Source organism: Cryptomeria japonica, chromosome 1 (genome assembly GCF_030272615.1).
Source record: "Cryptomeria japonica chromosome 1, Sugi_1.0, whole genome shotgun sequence".
Classification (NCBI taxonomy): domain Eukaryota; kingdom Viridiplantae; phylum Streptophyta; class Pinopsida; order Cupressales; family Cupressaceae; genus Cryptomeria; species Cryptomeria japonica.
The window spans coordinates 558081118-558095485 of record NC_081405.1 but is presented as its reverse complement, the minus strand read 5'-3'; the positions used below and the strand labels follow the sequence as shown (position 1 = coordinate 558095485).

Here is a 14368-nt window from a genome sequence, read left to right as displayed (position 1 = left end):
ATGTCTACCCCATCTATTTTATGATGATGTGCTTTCCCAGAAAGACAAACCGCAAACTGACTTGCAGACATTCATAAGCACCTTCAAGACCCCATATGATTCCTTTACTGCTTATGGGCAAACCGTTCACTGGTTTCAACTTCAGGCTGCAAGAATTGATTTGGAGATCAGCAACCGGACCAAGGATTTGTAGGAACTACAACTGATTCTACTACCAAGACTGCAAATACTTCAGAAGTGCTATCTCAATCTGGATGCCTTGACGGTTACTCAAGAGATGAGTACCTTGGATGCCATGGAGGAACAGGTATCCCAGATGCAAATGGAGATGAGGTTGCTACCTCATTACTTGAGTCATGGTTGTTATCCATGAAGCAATTTATGCAGGACTTTAAATTGGTTTTTGACAAGTTTCACTCTTTATTGTCATAAACATTTATTCAGCTAATAGAAACAGGGGTTATTTAGCTGTATTTTGTCATTGTTGGCAAAGGGGGAGAAGTATTCTGGTATTTAAAATTTTGATGCATGCTATGTATACTCATGTTTATCTCTGTAAGGAAGTAGTATACAACATTTTTTTTTTCTGCAAAGGGATAGTGTATATGCTTAGGGGGAGTATTTTTTATTATGACATTTTTTTTTGTAAAAACACTTAGATGTCAAAATTTTTCCTAAGTGTTGCCATCAATGCCAAAGGGGGAGATTGTTGGCATTTTTGATGATTATGTTGTGATTGTCATTGATGGACACACACTTGCTATGAGATCAGTTTTTGTATGTATGAGTTATGCTCAACCGGTATTTGTTTCAAACCGGTATTATGTTATAGTCTTTAGACTATCGGTGTCTTGCAGAAAGTGTTTGCCAATCTCAAGCAGCATGAGGACCTCAAGTAGTTCGAGGATTGCAAGCGGAACGGAGCAAAGGAACTAGAAGCGACAGTTATCATTTTCCCAGTCTTCATTTATGTCAACCGGTAATTTGTTTAATTTGTTAAACTGGTATTACTCTGAGTTACCAACCAGTAATCTGTTAACCAGTATTACTCTGAGTTACCAACCGGTAATCGGTAAAGTTGTCTAAACCGGTAATACTCTATGATGAGTTACCTACCGGTATATCTTTGTGATGAGTTACCATCCACCGACACTTTGATGGCGATTTTGTGCCGTGTTACCAAATGTGTCTAGATACAATGAACCTAGGAAATTGCAATGTAATCCTATTGGACCGACATGAAATCAGATTCTTTTTAAGGACATCATGTCTGGGGTTTTAGCATATGTGTGTAGTTGTTAGGGTTTGTGGTGGTTGATGAGTTTTTGTATGTGCGATCTTAACAGAAAAGATCAAGTCTGTCTGCTGTAACAGAGTGTGGATTTACTGAAGACTGAAGTAATGCTGAAATGCATTAGCAATGAGTTATCATGGATCTAACCAAGTAGACTGTGCTATTTGCTAGATCATTCACTTGTTGATTACTCACATCTTTGACAAGTTAGAAACCCTTAACTGGGTAGGCCCAGAAAAGCTTTTGTAAATCCTTTAACAAGGTGATTCACATCTGTGGATCTAAAATCCTCTCACAAGGTAGTCTTTAATCGGACTTATCTCCTAACAGAGATTGAGATTCCTAATAGGATCTGTTCTGGTAAAGAACATTGTATGACCTTAACCGGTGTGACCTTAACCGGTCTGGTTACTATTCTGTAGACAGTTACTTGTGAGTTTCATCTCACCGTGGTTTTTCCCATTTGGGTTTCCATGTCAAAATCTCTTGTGTTATGGTGATTGTGCTTCTGTGGGTGAATGCCTTACTTGTTGTTTGGTTTGCATTTGTGTTAACCAGTTTGTTAGTTAAACTGTTATACTGGTTTATTGCTAGACTAATAAAGTGTTTGAGTTTAGTAATTTTTGGTATACTAATTCACCCCCCCCTCTTAGTATTCATAAAAAATGACTACCTTCCTCCAAAAGAAAGTCATCTTTCTTGTGTGGAAATTGAGCTTTTCAATCAAATATTTTTCCTATTTTGTTAAAGATATTAATTATAAAAATTTGAATGATGATGAAATATTTGTTATATCTTATGTGGTGTTTTCATTTAGTGAAGCTCCTACTTGCATTGTGCTTTTCAATCTAGATTTTGATTGACCATAATATGCATGAGACTATCCATCATAAACTTTATCAAATTGACAAACAGAGTTTAAACACCTAACCTTAAAACATTAAATTCTCACAATCCATAATAATAGGTAAGAATAATTTCTGCTTCTAAATAAATCTTAATTAATTTAGATTTGATTATCATTTATTGTATTGAAAAAATTGTGGATTACAAAAATAGAGTGCAACAACACAAGAAAAGACAAAGTTGAAGATTTCAACTTAACAAAACTTACATCTATAATCAACAATGTCAACGTAATTGCTACTATCAGCTATAATAAAATTTAATTAAAATAAACATAATTTATTTCTCAATATCCTATTCTTTACATCAACATTACCTTTTTTAATTTATTCTTTACATTAACATTCCTTTTTAAATTTATTTTTATTTTTAAAATCCAAATTAACTTATTCCCCTACAATTTACATTAACAACAAGAGTGATTTTAAGTTGTTGTTTAGATTTACTTTAATTTGGAAATTAATGAGGAAAATTAAAGTCGTTTTTAGTTTAAGATATATATATTAAATAAATTTTTTATTAGTATTACTATTAACTTTTTAAAATATATATACAAGTAAATAATATAAACCTATATATATATATATATATATATATATATATATATATATATATATATATATATATATATATATATATATATATATATATATATATATATATATTTCAATTTTTAATAATAAATTATATGTTTATTTTTGTTTTTTAAAGTTTTCTTATTTTTTGAAAAAATTATATATATATAATTTATTATAAAAATTTAAATATATAATATCAAAAATAATTATATTTATTAAAAACCTACTATTATTTACTTATATATCTCTATTTGTTAAAGTTCAATAATAATATTATTAAAATTTTAATATAATATATATCTTAGATTCAGTTAACTATATATTATAGATGATATAATATAATAATTATTAAACTATAAAAAGATAAAAAATTAAAAATTGAAGCACATAATTTATTATTGTAAATTACATAATCTATAAAATTAAAACTATACAAAATTATATATAATTAATGTGAAATATGTTAATTAATTAAATCAATATATAATGGACAATCACATGAACTATAGAAAAGTAATATAATTATAAAAAGTAAAATAAACATATATAAAACTATAAATATATAATGCTAAATATAATTATATTTATTAAAAACTTATTAATACTCACTATTAAAAATAATCATATTTATTAAAAATTTACTATTATTAAAAAATATAAATATATATTTAATGACATCACATTTCCACAATTCATTATGTTCATAATTCACAATTTTTGGATTACATTGTGTGAGAGTTTACAATAGAGTTGAGAAATTTCCAACTATAAATATGATGTCAAAAATAATTAATAAATACATTTTTTTGGTAAATTAATAATTTTTTAAATAAATAAGAAAAAAAATAGAAAAAAAAAATTATATCTATTATTAAAAAATGGAAATATATAATTAAAAAAAATAGAATTATTAAAAACTTTATATTATTTACTTTTGTATATTTTTTTCAAAGTTAAATAATAATACTAATAAATTTTCATTTAATATATACATCTTAAACTAACTTAATTATAGATTATATGAAAACTTCAATAAATAATATAAAAATTTAAAAACTAAATATATAATCTTAAATGCAAAAACAAAATAAAAATTTCAAAAAAAAGACATGTAAAATGTTAAAATTAAAAAAAATTAATAGAATAATTTTTTTTTACCAGCGATGGTACTGTTTCTGCTTTCCAAGCTGTAGGCGTACGGTGGCATGGGAAGGGGTGAAGAAGGAGGTGCGGTTAGCGCCCTCTTTTTCTAACTTTTTTTTTTTTAATTTAATAGTTTCCAGAATATTTCAAAGTTTCCAGAACTTTATTCTTTGTTACAAACCGTTTGGAATGAATCAGCACCAGCTGTTTTCCTCTACGTAAGGCGATTAATTTGCACAAATCAAAGAAAGTCCTTTGAAAAAATTAATTGAGAAAAGCGTAGGACTTTTAAACTACCTAGTGGAGGACTAAGAGACCGTATCTCTGAGTTGTCACTATAGCAGCTATATTTGCTCGTACACCTCATAATTAGGTACTTCAAGGGAAATGAAATATTTTAATGATGATATGTTTGGAAATTTATAGGTAGATAGTTTGAATTCCCTTTCATGAAAAGAGCCCAAATAATCAGACAATATATGTACATTTTCTTGTATAATAGGGGAAAGGATCCAGTAGTTGAGCATGTACCAATTGTTGTGAGGGTTGTTGATACCTTTTGTTCCAAAAATTGAACAAATAAAACCTGTTGTTTGAAACAAAAAATATCAATTTTTGTTAGGAAATGTACCAACAGTTGTTAGGAAATGTACCAATAGTTGTTAAGAAATGTACTAATATTGTAAAAAGTAACCAATCAGGTGATGCCATGTCAGCGGCACAACTATTGGGGTCTCTTTTGCATGCCTATTGGTCTCACTTTTTTTTGGGTTGTTTTGGACACCTTGGCAAAAAGCATGCTGATGTGGCATCATATTTGATGACGTGGCCCTGAAACCTTAGTTATTAGTAGGGGACTTGCCAAGTAAGCTGCTGTAAAAAAATCGGAGTGATTTGAAATTTCCAAGTAGGATTTTGAGAAGCGCGAAGTTAGGGTGCACGACTACTAGGTTTTTATTTTAAGTAAACACTTTTTTTTTGGGTAAAGGATTCATTATTAGTGCAGAGACTAATGTTTTCACTGCCAACATTTAGAATTAAATTGCTGTTTGTAAATTTTGTCAGATTATTTAACCTATAGTTTTACTATAGTTTCATGTTATTTATTTATTAAAACTATTTTCCTATTAATCTTTACCATTTTTTGATTGGCAGTTGGTATTTTCCTGGGGTTTTAGGTAATTTAAAAATAAAAATAAAAAAAATCATAGACGAATCAGGAGAATGTTTTAAAAAAGATTTAAAGATTTTTCTCATGTTTGTATCGCGCATGCAAGTACCAGGGCAGGTCCAGGTTTCTAAATGTCAATTTTTATTTTTTAATGTTTGTTACGCGTGTAGGGACGAGGGGTGTACATGTTTCTTAATGTTTGCATTTAAGATTGGAGCTGGCGCTCTTAAGCAGACATCATGTTTATGGAATTCGCAAAACAATGCAGCAATTTCATGTCTAATCTTGTTTTGCAGGATCTAGTTGAGTAATGGTGGTGATGTTTTACAAGGCCTAAATATCGCTCAATGGAAGGCAGTAAGATGTTCTAGCAGAGGGAAAGGCATAAATTTTAAATAGGTAAGTGAATTACTTCTTGTATAGTTGAATGTTCTGCCCTAGCTTGCTGTTGTCCAATTTACAAAGATATTGGCTTCACAACTGACATTTGCATATGCGTAAAAACTCTTTTTAGGGTTTCATAATAAAGTCGTAAAAGAAGGTGAAAGCAGCCATTGGCTCCTCGCTGCTCAAATCTCTGATAAGAGACGTTTGTTGTTTTTGGCCCCCAATTTTTTATCTTTAATTCACCCCCGGACTTCGTATCAAATTTATTTCAAATATTTTTATTCAAATTACTGAACATTGGAGGCATTTTTGTTTACTGATTCATATGCATTTAAGGGTCACTTCTATCATTCACATTTTTTTGGAAATATAAAATCCTTCACTGGTAAGGGAAGAAGGAGAAGCAATGCTATAATGATTTTTTTAAAGTAAACATTGAATGAGAAAGAATATTTACTGAGCTGTGCAAATGGTAAGCTCATTGAAACTTCACATTAAGTTAAAAATATTTTCATTAAATTTTAAAAGAAGTATAGAATATTTTATTTATAAAGTTTGATATTTGGTTTTTTGGGGGGGGATTACGTGGTTGTGGTGGTATTTTTTATTTAAATGTCATGACCAATGAAAACACCATATATTACTGGATTTTCTCTAATATGCAGTATAAGAAAGAAGGCATCTGGGCATTTGACAGTGCTGCTCTGTTCCTGCAATAAATAGATCCTATCACAGGTGCAGGCCATGAAACCATTCTCTGTTATGGGAAATGCTCATTTGTGGAATTAATATATTTTGTTCTTTAACATATATTCCTTACTTCTAATTAGAGCTGAAAAGACTTTCCTGTAGACAACTTGAGAATTAATGCAATGTAATATCATTGTTTCTGATAGAAATTACTTGACATGATCATACATGCCCTTCACCCAAAAGGAATTTGTATGATATTGTGAGCAAATGAACCATTAAAAAACAATCCATTGGTATGGTTTTTGGCTGTTTTTAATTAGTCTGTATATGATTTACGTCAAAATCTGGTATAAAGTTTGTGAAGTCAGTAGATCTGTATTTCTATTTATATTTCCTCTAATATGCAAGGAGACATCAACATCAACATATCCTTTATAGTATAGTACTGTGAAATTCATTAAGGGTTTCAACAATCTTTGGGGCCTTGAGCATTAAATGGAATGCATTGGTTGCAGGATATGCATAAATTAACTTATTAAAAGAAAACTTAAAAACTTGTAAGTAAATGTAGTGGAGAGCTGTGAGACAAGTCTCTATGAGCATTGCCAACATCCTTGTAGCTTGTGCAAAAAATGGTAGATTTGCAACAAGGTTTTGACATACATAAAAGTATAAATGAAAGTGGATTTTCTCAAATGTTGTAGTTGCAAGTCTTGCATTTTCTAGTATGCAAATTTTCCATATACAAGTTGGAAAGTTCCAAGGCTTTTATTATTCATTAATTTCAGTGTTTCAATTATTCTGTTAGCCTTTAATTTATGTTTTGATGGAAGCCCATAACCTTCTCCAAAGCTGCCATTATGGTACGGGAAGCAAGGATACTAGAAAAAGTCATGGACTTTATCTTTACACCTACAAGCTGCATTTGCTTGAAAGCTTTTTGGGCGTATGCTACAATTATTGCCAGGGATATTGTTCTTTTCAACATAAACATTACTTGTTCTATTTTGGACAGATATATACCATCAAGTAAGTTGATCTTATTATAGGTTGCCATGTTCATTATATGGACTTTTACCTTTTACTTATACTTAAAAAGGATCTTAAGTTTTGATTGATGTTTTTTATGTTTTTTCTTAGGCAAGAAGCCTTTGAACTTAGAAACTCCAGCCAGCATATGAAATTGTAACATGTACACCCCTGTATTCTTCTGAAGAGTTTCTTTGGTCCCTGCACATAAAAGTCCACGATTCCTCAGATTATTTGTTGCACTGTAATTTGTAACACCTGAGTGATCCAAAAACTCAAAATTCTAGTCAAATCCTTTGCGTCTATATTACACAATCCTTAACAATCAGTCAATGATAGAGCCTTTTTACAATTTTCCATGTACTTTCTAACAATAGTATTTATAATTAGCATGTATAGTATTTATAATTAGCATGTATACTTTTGATGTGCAATCAAAAAACTTCCCATAGAAACACTCTGGAACAAATTTTCACTCCATTCTGTGCACATGATTCAGGGAAAACAAATCCGAAAAGCAACCATCAATATCTTCTGTCAACAATCTATTGCATTATAATTTTTGTATTATTTGTAGCAGCTTGTAGAAGTCTTCAACTTTATTCAACATGACCTACTAACGGAGGATGTCATGGTATTTCATGGATTGGTCAGCATGTAGACTTTTGAAATTGGCTAGGTGAACGGAAAAAAATATAATATTTTGTGTTTACATCAATTTTCAATTTTCAAATGTTCTATATTATGAATGACTTTGTTTTAACTACAAAGATTTTTTTATAGTTACAAGAATGTGAAAATCACTTACTCCTACCACCTTGTGCCCTCATCTAATGGATGCACGTAGTTCTGAAAAAAGTGACTTTTAGCCAATTTGGAGTTATTGTCAATTGATAGTGCCTGTGAGATCAAGCCTCTACATTTTGTATATTCCTTTGTTTGTAGTGTTTAGATTCACTTGCTTATCTTTTTTACTGGCTATGAGAATTTTTCATTTGATTATTTTTGTCATTTGTTTTCTTTAGTAATTCTTGTCAATTTTGCAGATTTTTGGATCGACAATCTAAAAAAATAAGCGCTCCATGCTGCAACTGTTGAAGAGCCTAAAAAAATAAGAGCTCCATGCTGCAAATGTTGAAGAGCTAAAAATTTTCAACTAATGTTTAGTTTTTGTAAACATGATTTTTGTTCAACTGAAATTTGGTTCTAAATATCAAAAATATTTGGCATTAGAAAATTTGATATCTATTTTATGACTATTGCTGAAAACCATATCCATAGCAATTTTGATCTCTATTTTATGACTCTTGATGAAAAACCATATCCATAGCAATTTTGATCTCTATTTTATGACTCTTGATGAAAAACCATTTCCTTGTAATTGTCTAAGACTAAAAATATGTTGCATATTAAGAAATTAAATGCAAATCGCTACAGTCCAATTTGAAATGTTTACAACTTTGAAATTTAGATTCGTCTATGCACTAAATTTCGTATACATTGTCAAATTGATATAGTGGTTTGATTAGTATTCCATGTTTGTTATTTTCAGCTATTTTTTTGCAATTGGCAGGGACTACAGCTGTATCACAGCTCTTGTTTGTTATGATATTACTTTTGTATCACAGCTCTTGTTTGTTATGATATTACTTTTGGATTTTTTTCATAGGTTTAGTAATTTTATTAGTGGATTTTTCTTTTAGTATTTAAATAGAGTGAGTGTAGAGAAGTAAGCATTATGGGAAGAGCATCTGTCAACTTTCATGTTTCAATAATTGTTCATTCTTTGCACACCCAACTTATCAATTATTAATTTAAAAAAAAATCAAAATATAAATAACTAAGAGTCTATTAATAATTTTCACATGTACCAATAGTCGTTTATTTTTTAGCAAATTTGGAGCATAACTGACCCATTTGTGCACCTTTATTGGTACCCATTGGGGCATTTGTGCATAAGTATTGACAATTTGAAGGGCATCTTTAAGTAAGTATCCAATGACAATTTGAAATGTGTACTTTTTGACTGTTGTGTGCATAATAGATCCCACAGTGTGCATTGTTACTACCTAGAAGCCAGGACAATAGCCCTAAGCAATTAAGTCGCATGTAAAGACAACAAATTTTTTTGTCAAAATTCGATGTATCGTTTAGAATTTGTGCGTGTGCGAAGTTAGCTATAATGACTATTGGAATGCTTCCCCTAACAAGGTTGGAAAAGAATATATTAGACTTATAAGATATGAAGGAAGCATTACTTTATAAATAGTAATATTGTTTCAAAGTTTACAAGCAAATGTAACTTGATATGAGCATTATGTGGATGAGATGATTTGTTTTGTACAATGTAGACTATAATAATCTACAAGTAATATGGGATATATCTTAAAATAATTTTAAATGACACAAGATAGTTATATTATATCTATTGCTAGCATAATAATATTGCTTCTAGGACTATTTTTCAAATGATAATTTGTCATGTATTTTATCGTTTACCACAAATTTTAGTGAGAGGCTTATTACATTCAATTTTTGCTAGTGATTTGGTAAATGACATAAGATTTGAGAGTAAATTTAATGTTAATTGTATTGTGTAAATCATAGACAATAATATTTATTATAATACAAGAATTAGTCTATTTATTAAAGTTTTTTTTTAAAATTGATTATCTATGACCAAAAATAAATGTACGATATATGCCTAGGATGTGTGGTCAAGCTTCATTGACACTATACTTCCATACAACTATTGAACTCAAGGCAAGATTGAGAGGGGGGCGAATTAGTCTAAACAAACAATTACAACATATAAACAATTAATGAAAAACTTCTATCCAACCAAGAACACTAAGATTTATACATGGAAAACCCAAACAGGGAAAAAACATGGTGAGCACCTGCCCACAAGAATATATCCACAATATATGAAATGATTACAAAGATAGAGCTAATTGTTTTGGACTTGTACACCAAAGCTAACTGCTCATGGGACAAGATACAAAGAGAACTTGCTAAACTTGAAGCTAACTACACTCACGACAAGATTGAAAAGAAGGATCTCTTGATCATGAAGTTGTCCTTAAACTTTGCATCAAGCAACCAACATCAACACACACAACTCTGATTTCAACTGCCAACACTCTATCTCAACTCTCTATCACAGTCACAACATAACTGGCATATCATTCAAACACAACTCTTCTTTGCTACTCACACTTCCTTTGATCTTTACACTTCACCACATCATCTACACTCTCTCTCATTCTGATTGCTCTAGTTCAAACATCCAAATGTCATATATACAAGATAGATCATCAAAGCTTGAAAAAAGTCAACCTGAATCAAAATATACTTTTCGAACCCAAAATACACATGTTGATCCACTTCAGGAGAAAGAGAGGACCAAAACACATCTTCCAAAGATTAATTCATTGTATCCTAACCAACAACATATCCACATGCTATGCAACCATATAAGCAATTACCAATTAAAACAAACTCTCCAAAGCATATAAATCAATTCTGAATCTCCACACGCTATGGTGAGACCCATAAAAAATCAAACACATTTCCACAAATCATATCCGGACCTAAGAATAGGTCAAACATAGAATCTCGCAATTAGCAACAAACAATACCACAACACCCGTAGAACACAAAGATGTTTTCAGACCTTAGAACCAACATAGCCATGATACCGAAACTATATCCAATGAAGATAACAATAATATTCAACACCAACAACAGATTCCAAACCCAAGCACTTCTAGAACAACCATCACAACAACTGCACCAACAACACAACAAGACAACTTTGCACCACAGACATTCTGGACCAAATTGGAACAACAAATTTGACATCAATGACAACCACAACAACACATCAACTCATATTCCAACAACAACAAATGGGAAAGATAAAAAGAAAGGATAGAAGTTTGACCACTTCATAAAAAAATACATAAGCATGTATATTATCTTTTCCAATTTGAACTATTTGTTCCAACTTTCACTATATTTATAAGAGATTCTATAAAATTATTCAAAAAACAATAATAAAAACTTTAGATTGTGTGTGTGTGAGATAGGTATTTTAATGGTATAGAAATATAGCTATAGGAGGGCACTTCCTTTTTTATATATGATAGAAAGAATCAAAACAACCTTGATGCCCAAAATGTTAAGAGGGTAATTTAAAAAAAGTTTATGAAATAAAATTACAAAAATTAGCTACCAGGTTGAGGCAAAAAAAATTATGAGTAGGGGAGAGGACCCAATAGTTGAGCACCCTAACCTCATGCTTCTCAAAATCCTATGTGGAAATCTCAAATCGCTCCCAATTTTTTGCAGCAACTTAAATGGCAAGTCCCCTACTTATAACTAATGTTTCAAGGCCACATCATCATTTATGATGCCACATCAGCATGCTTTTTACCAAGGTGTCCAAAACAACCCAAAAAAAAGGTGAGACCAGTGGTCGTGCAAAAGGGAGACCCATACTTGTGCAGCTTATGTGGCATCACATGATTGGTTGCTTTTAAGAACTATGGGCAGTCATCATCAATAATAACAACTTTAAAGTTACAACTATTGGTGCAATGTTATAAAAAAAATTGGACATTAAATCAACAATTGTGGGTATTAAATCAACAAGTATGGGTATTAAATCAACAATTGCTATCACAACCATTGGAATGCGCTCAGGTATTGGGTTCTCTCCCCTAATTGTTGGAACTCTTCAGAAAACTCTCCTTTCAAGCATTAACTCTTTCTTAGATCAATGTATTTCAAACAAATATGAAATTCCCACCACAATGACTTAGAAATAACCAACTCATACTAGATATTATAATTAAATTCAAGTAATGTCACAAGCTTATCCACCATGAATATACCTCCCTATACATAAACAAAACTAAATCCAAAATCATACCCATCAATAGTGCTAGATAATTCGAATAGGTACACTTTGTGGATAGAGGAGCGTGTTATTTCCTTCACCATCCTTATATCTCACATGATGCCCATCATGTTGAACTGAAAAATCAAGGCCACCACACAATTAATTCTTCATTTTGGAACTCTATGAGCAACTCTTAGCCAATGACCTTTTTGATAACACTCTCCCCCAAGGGTAGGCCAAACACAATCAACCTAAACTTAGTTCAGTTGATTGAGAATTTTGGGAAGTTTGTCATATTCCAAAAGAAAACAAGAGGAAACTTGATGAAAAGTTTATGAGATATATTTTAATTGTAAGTTTAAAAAAAAATGCATAATCCTATTACTCATAAAGTGTTTGCTAGCGTAGATGTTATATTTTCTAAATATGTAAATAATATTAAATAGGAAGAAAAAGTACAAAACACCACTTCATGGAAAATACTTGAAGAAGACATTGAGAGTTTAGATATTGTAGATCAACAAACTCATGATCAAAGTGGGCTTGAAACAAGATAAAGTGAAGTTACGCCATCCAACAATGAAGCATTACTTGAAGATCAACAAGGAAAATAAAGAAACCAACCAGATACAATGCTTATGCTCTAATGGCTTAAGTAATGATTATAAATGAATCTCAAAGATAACTTGAACAATTCAAAATCACAAACACTTGCCAAAAACAAAACAAAATAGAAGACATAACTTTGAACAACTAAAGTAGTTGTCAAAAGCCATTCAGAACTGTTATAGAACCAAAAACAAATAATAAATAAAATCTTCTTCCACCAAACTTAAATCAAATGCTTTTCACAGTAAACACCAATGCTTCAAGATTAGTAATCAAATCAAGAATTCCAATGTGAAAGCAAAGGCTCAACCCAAACTTGAAGCCTTGATCCTATGACCGAACCACTTTGTCATGAAATGAAAGCCAGTATCAAGTAACCCAAGAAATCCCCAAGCACTAAAGAGCTCAGAAGAAAGACTGCATATGGGTTGCTTTGGATTCAAAAGAAACACTTGTATAAATTCTTGGGAACTACCCATGGTGGTAGCTCTAGAATGGCTATTAATTATGTTGGGCCAAAGACTACTAGACTCAGCAAGTCAGTGCAACATTGAAATCTGATAGATTTAAATGACCAGCGATATCTTTGTTTATGGTAGAACCTTTGTGGATTTTGCTCAAACTTCCAAAGTGGAATCATTTTTAGCACCCCTTATAGTAATATTTGGGGATCACTACCGTTGATGTTTAGATTTTGACACTGTAATGCTGTTGAACACCTAAATTTGATAGCAAACAAAATGTTGAAAGAAATTTGGAAGTTGCTGGAATCCAAAGTCATGCTTCTTTGATTGTTCTATCTGCTGAATTTGTCAAGAACGTGAGTATTTATTCACAAATCTGGAAATCATTTAAACCACCATGCAACAAAAGGTCCTTAATTGATATTTTTGGACAGAGCACTATGAACCAATGTGTTGCATGAAACCTCACCATAGACTTGTTGCTATGTTTCCATGATCTTTCTCCTTACTTTTTATGTCATTGGGAGTGATTATGCTTGATACATTTGATGGAGTTTAATGGGCGAAGCCATTAGCATGCAGAAGATTTGGATCTGCAACAGTCTATCTTTTAATTTTTTGAACATTCTTTCATCTTGATGATGGATCACAGAATGTGATCCAAAATGTTGATGGAAAAAATCACACACAATCAAAATCAGAAACAATAACAGCAACTATCATGAATTGTAAAAAAATAAAACATTTTATTAAAATTTCATTTTATTTCGGTCAGCAATTGTGATATTTAGTTAAACAGAGCATATGAAATTACTTGGTCAAACAGTAGCATATGAAATTAGGAGAGCTTAACGGGTGACAACAATGAACATGATAAGTTACCCACTAAGATTACACTGTAGGATCCAGAGAAACTCTTGATTGAACAGAGAAGAGGCAGAGCAATAAGCCGCTTCGGGGTTCTAAATAGGGTAGATATTTTTCTGTTGGTAATTTGAAGTTGGAAGTTTCTTCTCATGGAATGCGACCGTTGAAGCTTACCGAAGACCTGGAAATGGTTAGGAAGCATTGAGACTATTTCACCAAATTCAATCAACAGCTATGCAATCTTATCAGTTCACCTTTTGCTAGCATGGCTTGCATCGAATAAAGGCTTTGGAACAGGGTATGGGTATCCATCAAAGCGTA

At 31.2% G+C, this 14368-nt stretch overlaps 1 long non-coding RNA gene across 1 annotated transcript; it reads left to right on the top strand.

Annotated features, from left to right (window-relative positions):
* Positions 1 to 5185: 5185 nt before the first annotated feature.
* Positions 5186 to 8543, top strand: LOC131053833 (uncharacterized). The gene is made up of 3 exons (XR_009107777.2): positions 5186 to 5491; positions 5607 to 6214; positions 8248 to 8543. It is a non-coding gene; the product is annotated as an uncharacterized LOC131053833 (long non-coding RNA).
* Positions 8544 to 14368: the final 5825 nt, after the last annotated feature.